The following is a 10000-nucleotide window of genomic DNA, read 5'->3' on the forward strand; positions in this document are numbered from 1 at the left end:
AATGGATAATGATGTGACGGAATTAAAATATCAAAAGACGAGTAACGACTATAAAGGGTTCCATATACTGTTCAAAATATAAACAACATCATATGAAAAACGACCGAAGGTCCATTATCTTGCTTGAGCAAGATTTAACCCAAAAGAATAGCCCACAAACAATATAAAAAGAGAAATGATGAATAATAAAGGTTGAAGAAAGAAGCAGATATATTATACGCAAAGGAGCAGCAATGGAAGTAAGACTAAAGAATTCAATGCCCTTAAACAGCTCTTTATACTACACCTTCTCAACTCTTCAGCAATTTGCATTTGGTTACTACTAATTCACTAATACTGGTGTCCAATGTTTTATACCTACATGGAATCGTTTCAGCTAACATAAATGGCCTCAACTTTGCAGTTATAAAGAGAATAGTGGCATCTCATGTTTAAGTACTGGATTCTTAGGCAAGAGAAAAATACTGGCTTCTTAAAAACATAAATAAGAAAAAATTTCTTTTAATACTAGAAAAAAATGGTAAAAACTTGAAAAAACTGAAAAACAACTAGTTCCTTTAGAAAAAATACTGCCTTCTTATGCTAAAAAAAAAAAAAAAAAAAAAAACTGGCTCCCTATGCTACAAAAACAGTCGTCTTACACCGGAAGATTCAGTGGCTTCTTATAATAGAAAAATATGATTGGCTTCTAATGCTAAAAGAATAATGGCTTCCCATAACAGAAAAAACAAAGACCTCTTATGCTACAAAAAATATTGACTTCTGATGCTAAAATAAATATTAACCTCTTATGCCAGGAAACAAAGCAACGGCCTCTTACGCCAATTTTTGCGGCAAGATGCCAACAGATAACTGGAAACGTGGTTGTATGGTGTCTAGGCAAGGCTGATAGCCTAGTAGCCTCAATAAACGGCGACCTAACATTTTATAGGAACTCTCCCCCTAAACAGGGCTTCATTTCAGCTTCAGGTTTAGGTTACGGGTCAACAGATGTCACTGGAGGAGGAAAAAAACAGTTACGTATATCTTAGTTTTACCAGACCACTGAGCTGATTAACAGCTCTCCTAGGGCTGGCCCGAAGGATTAGATATTTTTACGTAACTAGGAATCAATTGGTTACCTAGCAACGAGACCTACAGCTTATTGTGGGATCCGAACCACATTATCTCGAGAAATTAATTTCTATCACCAGAAATAAATTCATCTGGTTTCGCGTTGGTCGAGCCGAGAATTGAACATCGCACCACCGGATTAGTAGCCGAGCGCGAAACCCACTCGTCCATTGTGGAACTGGAGGAGGAAAGAAAATGTTTCATCTAAACGACGAAACTGCCTTGTCAAGCGGGGTTTAATCTCATCAGCATTATCATGTGACTTCACAATCTTTTGATCAATATCTGACGAAGTAAGTGATAGTTAGTGGAATCTCTGTTGGTGTGTTACCCTGCCAATCCCTTCATGATGAAGTCGTATTATCATTACAGTTCATATTTAAGATTTGTGCGACTTGAAAAATAGAAAAAAAACAGGAATCCTCAAAATAAGCTGGTGCTATTTAGTCACTAGAATAGATTTGTCTACTTTTAATCAAAAACAAATATTATAGCTTACAGTCACTTTTCCTCTATTTTTTTTTTAACTGGTTACTTTCAATTTCGTAATTTGAAAAATAGACTATTGTATGAGTCTCTCTTTGCGTGGTTTTTGACACTCCTGAGAATATAGTATCCCTTTCTCCCTCTTTTAATGTAATCCCTTCCTTTGCCTTCACCTCCTTGCGAAAAGGCAAGAAAATGAATAAACGGACACATAAACTAAGCGAGGTAATTTCACAGAGAGAAATCCCTGTCTGTGAAGATTCAAAAACAAGGTTGTTGCTGAACAAAGAAAACGTGAAAACTCTGCCAATCCTCGAGCTTTAGGGAGGCACTCAGCTGGCCAAGTTGGCTCAAGACATCTTAACCCTTCTTTACAGCTGCTTCCTGGTAAGCGCTTGCTTTAGAGACCGGGAATCTGACAATATTTCTTAGATTTCTAGTGCTTCTTTACCGTACGCTGAGATGCAACTGATGTCTCATTTGAACGACTACAGAGGTCCACAATAAGCCTCCTTTACCCTTTAATACCTTGCCATAATTAGAGGCCGCCCTATGGTAAGCGTCCAGGTCAGCTTAATCGAAAACCAATTAAGCTAAATACGGGTTTTCTGAACGGCTATGAACGAGTTCCGACATGTTCAGTTAAGATGCTGTATCTGACTCTGTTTACCACATAGATCTTGTAAGATCTTCGTAACTCTGTGTTTCTATTCTAATTTTAATGTGACTTTCCTGATGATTCCCGTTGATATCTATCTTACCTCAATTGTTGTCAGAGCTTTGTACTGCATACTCAGGATAGTAAGGAAATACTATAATTTTGATGTCATTTTTTGTAACTCTTTAATAGCTTCTATTGATGCTATGTTAACGAGATGATAATGCTGGGACCGATCTTAAACGCCTGTCCACAAATTGCAGCGTAATGAACGTCTAAATTATATGAGCCTTTGAAGGAGACAAGACTGAATTGTCTGTCTGTCTGTCCTGAAACGGGTCTTTACAGGGAAGAAGACTGAATTGTGTCTCGCTTGAAATGGGTCTTCACAAGGAAGAAGACTGAGCTGAAAATGAGTCTTCACAGGGAAGAGGACTGAATTGTCTAATTATCTGTTTGTCCTGAAATGAGCCTTTCAGTAAGTGGATTGGATTTTCTGTCTATCTATTCTTCTTGAAATGGGTCTTTTCAGAATAGAGGACTGAATTGTCTATTTGTCCTGAGATGCGTTTTATCAGGATAGAGGACAGATTGTCTATTTGTTCTGAAATGGATCTTTACAGGGAATGTTACTGAATTTTTTCTCTGTATATTTGTCTTGAAATTGGTCTTTACAGGGAAAAGGCTTGAATTAAATAGTCTGCCTAACTGTCTCCTTTTTCGTATTTCTCATCCCTTCCACTATATTCAATCCGTCGAAGACAATTTCCTTTTGGTAAACACTGGCCCGAGTTAGGCAGCTCATCAGATCATAAATTACATATCTGAGATTGGCAATTACCGTCGAGACTTCCTCCTGAGGCGCTGCGGAATGATGTGTACAGAACGGCGCCTTCCTAAGGCCTCTGCCCCTAGGCTCTTTTCATCACTAAAAAGCAAGTCTTTTAAAATTCACATTTTAAGTAGCACATTTTACAAGTACGTCTTCGTGCATGGTTGCTTTAAGAAATTGAGGATATGCCTTGGAATTTCTCTAGTTTTTCCTTCATAACTTTTTGTCTCGTGTCGATGAAGTTGCGAGATAACGCTTGTTTTTATTCAAGAATAAAATAACGTTCGAAGCATTGCAAAAAGGTAAATTCCACATACCAGAAAAATATTTCCGAGGTTTAATGATCACTGGCGATAACTGTCTTTGGTGGAATTCAAACATGAGACTGGGAAGGGTGGGTCTAATGTAAACAGCGTGTTGTCTTCTTAATATTCGTATGTGCAATTTGGATTGATCATAATTAACTGATGTTTCAATACGAAGATCCATCCATAAGAATGAAAACATCGCCAGACTCCAACAAAGACAGTAAAATGAGATAATTAATCTAGGTCCTAGTCAGACCCACTTAAATCGTCGTTCGTGAGAATTACAGTTTTTCTTATTCTCCCGTCTTGAAAATACACTCAGTAGATATTAATAACCAATGGAAATTTTAAAAGTATATGATATCATTATCCATTGGAAATCATACCCTCAAGAGATGCTTTTATTTTGGACATCTGGGTGACGACCAGTATCATTTAACTGCAAAGTTTCTCAGGACTTATAAATATTGAGGGGCCCCTTGTTATCAGCTTATCCTATATATCTACCAATAAAGTGTTTCGTACTCGATAATAAAACAAGATAACCAATCTACGGTCGAGGTAGTAATTTGTTTTCCCCCTTAATATAACAAAACTTTATGTTGTGTACCAACGAGCTCAGTTCACGAGGCGGCTTTTTGTTCATCGCAATCGAGAACGTTGATCAAATCACATAAAATTCCTCAGATTGTCTGTTGTATCGGAACCATCCTTAAAGGAGTAATTTAACAATCAAACGATCATAAGTTGCCCATCTTGCGATATGCAGGTTGCAAATCTTCTTACAAATGCTGTACTTCATAAGTTTGCATTTTTCAATCATGTGCATGCTAAAGTATGATTTACAGAGGCAACTGCCAACACTTCATTTATAAAAATGAAGGCAATTATATACTATAATAAATTCAGGGTAAAAGAACCTCCAGTTGTTTTAAAGGAAACTTCGCAATCCTTGCATCTAAAGTGACTATCTGTCTTTGTTACTAAATACTCAATCAGGTCATATCTATAGAGTGACAAACACTCGGTCAACAGCTGTCTTACCACCAAGTAAGTCAAGTATATATTTGTTTAACCATACCATTGAGCTGATTAACAGCTCTCCTAGGGCTGACCCGAAGGATTAGATTTTTATCTACGTGGCTAGGAACCAACTGGTTACTTAACACCGGGACCTAAAGCTTATTGTGGGATCCGAACCACATTATATCGAGGAACGATTTTCTTATCACCAGAAATACATCCCTCTGATTCCGCGCTGGCGGCAGCTGGGAACGATCTCTGGCTACCTGATCTGTAAGGGAGTACGCAACCGACAAATAAGGATGTGCAACATGCACATTAAGTATGATGTACATATACGTCGGAAACAAAATGTTTATCGGCTACAGAGTTGTACTTCCACAAAAAAAGTAATTACTTAATGCAAGCTAGTATTAACTCACGTTCAAAAAAGACGTGTTGGAGGTCTCTCTCTCGCGTTTCTTCACAGAAAAGAAGGGTTTTTCGCCATTGGTGACTATACCTCTTATAGTAAGCAATGTGTTAATAGTGTCTCCACGTAATACCGGCGTGTAAGCCGGAGAGTGTTGTGCAACGGCAGATATCTAATATTCTTTCTGCTCCAATCAGTGCCTTCCTTAGAAATCTTTCAAATCACAGCTTCTCAAGGCCTATTGGTCCTGGGAAATGGGTAAAAGAATGCAGTGTATGTTTAGTGCTTGACCCCTCCCTTACCGCAAAAATGTCAACCCGACCACCTCCAACCGTTGCGCAAGTGACCCTGGCACCTACCGGTGCCTGTGCCCCTACACAAGTTCCGTACTCGCGAACAATTGTCTTTTCTTTATTCAATACCAATCGAACCGTTCCGACGTCGAGTCCGCTATAACAATGTCAGCGATGCCTTCTCCGATGAGGAAATCAACGTTGCATATACGAAATGCAAAGATCTGATACCAGAGAGCATTCTCAAGGAGCGATCCGCGAAGAACTTGTCCGTCTCACAAAAAAAATATCGTATATCACTAAGTGGGCTAAGGACCTGCTCGGTGGAAAATATACGCCGATGACCCTTACAACCTGCCTCCAAAAGGGCCCTGCTGACCTAAGCCTACCTGCGGGTACCACACTGCAGAAAATGCCTTCAAAAACAGTTAAAATCTCTCTCAGAAATAATTGGAAAAAAACTCTGAAAAAATTGAGGAGACAAATGATAATTTATCAAGAATCTGGGACGTGATCAAAGGACTACAGGAATCCTAATCAGCCTTAAAAAGGTGGAAATCAAATAACCTCACACGGATCTGGGATGCGATCAAAGGAGTGCAGGGATCGATAGACAATCGCACAGATAGCCACCAGACTACTACGAATGCGGCATCCAGTTTTTCCTCGCCTCCCAGCAACACGGAAGTTGCCCCGTTCCGAGGGGACTGTTGACCCCCAAAACTCTTCTCCCTCCCCAGTGCCTCCGGGAAGATATATCCCCGGTGATGATTACTAGCCCTCGTAATCCTCCCCACCCTATCTCTCCCCCCCAACCCCCCCACCCCCCATCGTAGATGCAGATGAAACTGATCATGAGGGGTCTGGCGGCTGGCAGATACAAACAAGCAGAAGAAGAAGAACCTCCCGTTTGGCCGCTGGACCGGAGCCCAACATTCGTGTTTCACACCCGACACCTGAGAAGAGATGCCAGTAGTAATTCACAATCTGCGCTCATCGGTGACGCTGATGCCATAGTGGAGAGAGTCAAGTTTTCTCACTGGCTCTGACCCACTATCTCTCACGAAATCCATGCAGGATTAAACATAAAGTGGCTTACAGGATTACCTGCCTATTTCAAACACTTCGACGTTCTTAAAGGCGAGAATTTCGGTCTAATATATTAGTTTCAAGATACAGACTAATCCGGGATCAACCACCCCCAGGGGAACTTACTGACACTCCAACAGGGTTATCAGTTTTCCACCGAGTGCCAGCCAACCCCCACGGCGAGTGACTGCCCACTCCCCCTGGCTAACCCCCCATCCACCCAAATGATCAGCGCATTCACTCCATCTTCGTGATAGTCATGGATACATTAAACATAATCTCTTGGAATATCTTTGGCCTCAAGCGGAACATTCCTCTTCTAAACATGTTCTGCAAAAACTTCAAAGGCATTATTGCACTGCAAGAAAACGCTCCTCTGGCCACCATGACCTTGCCATATGCGATTCAATTCATGAAGACTACAGAACCTTCTCGACTTCATCGATGCAAGTTACAGATCAAATCTAGCCGGTCGCCCGAAAGGAGGCCTTTCTTTCCTGTGGCACAAATCGTTAGACAATACGATAAAGGTGATGACCTACAGGAGCGACAGATTGCTGGGGCTTCAATGACAGTAGGGAACTCGATTATCCTAATTATTAATGTTTATATGCCATGGGAAAATAACAATAATTTTGATCATTACTGCATGATCCTAGGGGAATTACACAGTATTATTCATGATTCTCCTGCTGATCATATTTGTATAATCGGGGACCTTAATTCTCACCCCACAAAACAATTTTATAATGAACTTACTCGCTTCTGTCAAAATCATGCTCTCCACTTAGCGATGTAATGCTCCTCCCTCCCTCCTCCTATTCATATGTACATAATAGAGCGGGACGCTATTACAACTTCCTGGCTGGACCACTGCATCACATCTCCACAACTTCATGATTCTATATGACCTGCAATATTCGCTATGATCTTGCAACGGGCTACGATCACATCCCATTACAGGTGTCATTCAGTACCCCAACCCTCCCTACCGTGAACCCCCTAACTGATCGACCACCAGCGGTAAACTGGGATTTTAAAAACCAACAGAAAACCAGAGACTTTAGGGCGACCACGGAAACCAGGTTGCGGTCAATAGTTCAACCGGCAGACGCCCTTACTTTGTACTAACACAAATTGTAGAAATGACCACCACAAGAGGGATCTGAATGAATTCTATTCGAACATAATCTCCGCTTTGCTTGCTTCGGGCAGGACTGCCTACAGATTTCGTCAAGGTAATTCTCGTAATATACCTGGATGGAATGACTTGTTAAAGATCTGTATACATACTCACGAGAAATGTTTTTACTGTGGAGCAAAATGGTAGCCCCAGGGAAGGGCACACTGCATTGCTAATGAGACAGGCGAGAGCGCAGTTCAAACTTGCTCTTAAGCACTGCAGGCTAAATGAAAAACAACTAAGAGCCGATGCAATGTCTAGAAACTTAGAATCTGGTGATTATCCTCGTCTTTGGAAAGATATCCAGTCTTTTAAATCCCAAACTAAGCTATCACAGAGAGTAGGGGAAGCAGTCGGAGACGAAGCTATTGCAAGTATGTGGGGCGATCACTTCAACAATATCCTGAATTGCATAAATGATCAAGATTCACCCGAAGGGATGTAGATAACTCCTTACTGACAACATTCAATTTCATTTTGCAGACCGTATTACGCCAGGTAACATCAGCGATGCCATAAACAGCCTACCTAATAATAAATCGCCCGGCTGTGATGGTCTTCCTGCAGAGGCCTTCAAAACTCTGCCATCCGATAATTTACATTTTGCTAGCTGCCTTATTCAATGCGTGCATAATTCACCGGTTTTTTCCAGACTCCCTACTCTTAGTTCACCTGATACCATTAATCAAAAACAAGCTAAAGGATGCAGCTGACCCTGGCAACTACCGGCCGATTGCAATCACAACGATCGCATCGAAGATACTTGAGTCTGTTCTTCTAGTTAGACTTCTCCCCTTTTCACACCACTGACAACCAGTTCGGGTTTAAAGCAAACCACTCAACCGACACCTGCATCTACATACTGAAAGAATTGCTTAATTACTACCTATCATCAGCCTCTCCTATTTCCTTTGTTTTGTAGATGTGAGAAAAGCATTTGACAGAGTAAACTACCTGAAGCTCTTCCTGAAGCTGCATAAAAGGGGCACACCCCTGTACCTAATTGGCATTTTACATTGCTGGTTCTCCACACGCAATTCTGTGTCAAATGGTGGGGTAACGTGTTATCTTACACCTTCGGCTCCCTAAACGGGCTCCGGCAAGGGGGCATTCTCTCTCCTTACCTGTTTAATACGTACACAGATGACTTGATGTCAAACTGAACTCGCTCCCAATCGGATGCACTGTCAATGAAACAACTATAAACAACCTCTGTTACACCGACGATATGGTTCTGATTTCCCCATCAGTGCAAGGTCTCCAACGACTCATCGACACTTGCCGCCAATATGCAGAGGAATTTGATATAATCTACAACGAAACCAAGACCCAGTGTATGTCGCTGCTCCCGAGATCGCTTAAGCATATTGCAGAACCTCAAATTTTCCTCGGAAGCCATCGGCTGGAATTTGTGCCACGAATTTCCGTATTTGGGTCACATTATCACCGACGACCTAAAAGATACGGCAGACATTGAACAGAGGCGTCGTAAACTATGTGCAGCTGGCAACATGATTGCAAGGAGGTTTGCCTTCTGTCACCGAGACGTGAAACTGCTTCTATTCCGCTCGTACTGCTACAGTATCTATGGGTGTTCCCTCTGGACGAACTATACCCAGAGACCTTGAGACGCATCACTGTTGTGCACAATGACATTCGAGACGCCCTCACAAACACTCCCCGCTACCACTCCGCCACACAGATGTTCATTGAAAACCACCTGGACAATTTAAAAATCATTGTTAGGCGAACAATGTCCAGTCTGGTAACCCGAGTGAGAAACAGCAGCAACTCGCTCATACAAAGCATCCTAAGGAGTGAAGCAAGAAGAAGATCTAAATTGTGGGAAAGATGGGAAAATGAGGCCTTTGTCCCCTAAAGGACTTAATCTCTGTATTGGCAAGATGTCATCTGCAGTTTGTCATTATTACATTATAGCTGATATTTTAATTTTTCATTATTACTGTGATTCCTATCAAGTTAAAGTTTTATTTACATTTAATTTATGTATTAAGCCCTCTGGACCTGACTACTGTAACCACCTAAGGTCTCTAGTTGAAATTTGAGTTATATAATATGTGCACCAACTGTTATTACTCGCAATGCATTTTTTTTTTCTCACCAATATTATTACTGTTATTACCAGTATGATGATTACTAGCTTTTATGCTACCTCAGCTATATTATGGATAAGTGCCGATTATTCATTTTCTTTTTCTATTTTATCATATCTAGATTGTGTATGTTACTGTCTGTATCTTGTATACTCAATGTATATGGCCCCGAGCTGAAATAAAACATATTATTATTATTATTATTATTATTAATAATTCCGCTTTGTCGAGGGCAATGAAACTGTTGCCTTTGTTCCAGTATTCCATTCGTTTCATCTCAGGTCAAAGCTGGTTCTGTGGCGCCCCTCCATCCAGCATCATTAAATTTGGGTATTAGTCTTCTCTCCAGCCTAAACCTGCCAAAAGGAAAACGTATTATCAAAAGTGCCTTCGTAACTTCACTTCATATCTATAAGATCTAAAACTCAAGAAAAATTATTCTTTCCAAAAAGATTGTATTATTATTATTATTATTATTATTATTATTGA

The 10000-nt window shown here is 40.6% G+C and overlaps 1 long non-coding RNA gene across 1 annotated transcript in view; it reads right to left on the reverse strand.

Annotated features, from left to right (window-relative positions):
• LOC135223297 (uncharacterized) overlaps positions 1 to 10000 on the reverse strand; it is a 56634-nt gene that overhangs the window by 37296 nt on the left and 9338 nt on the right. The gene's annotated exons all lie outside the window — the stretch shown is intronic.

The sequence above is a fragment of the Macrobrachium nipponense genome, chromosome 8, assembly GCF_015104395.2.
Source record: "Macrobrachium nipponense isolate FS-2020 chromosome 8, ASM1510439v2, whole genome shotgun sequence".
In the NCBI taxonomy this organism is placed as follows: Eukaryota; Metazoa; Arthropoda; class Malacostraca; order Decapoda; family Palaemonidae; genus Macrobrachium; species Macrobrachium nipponense.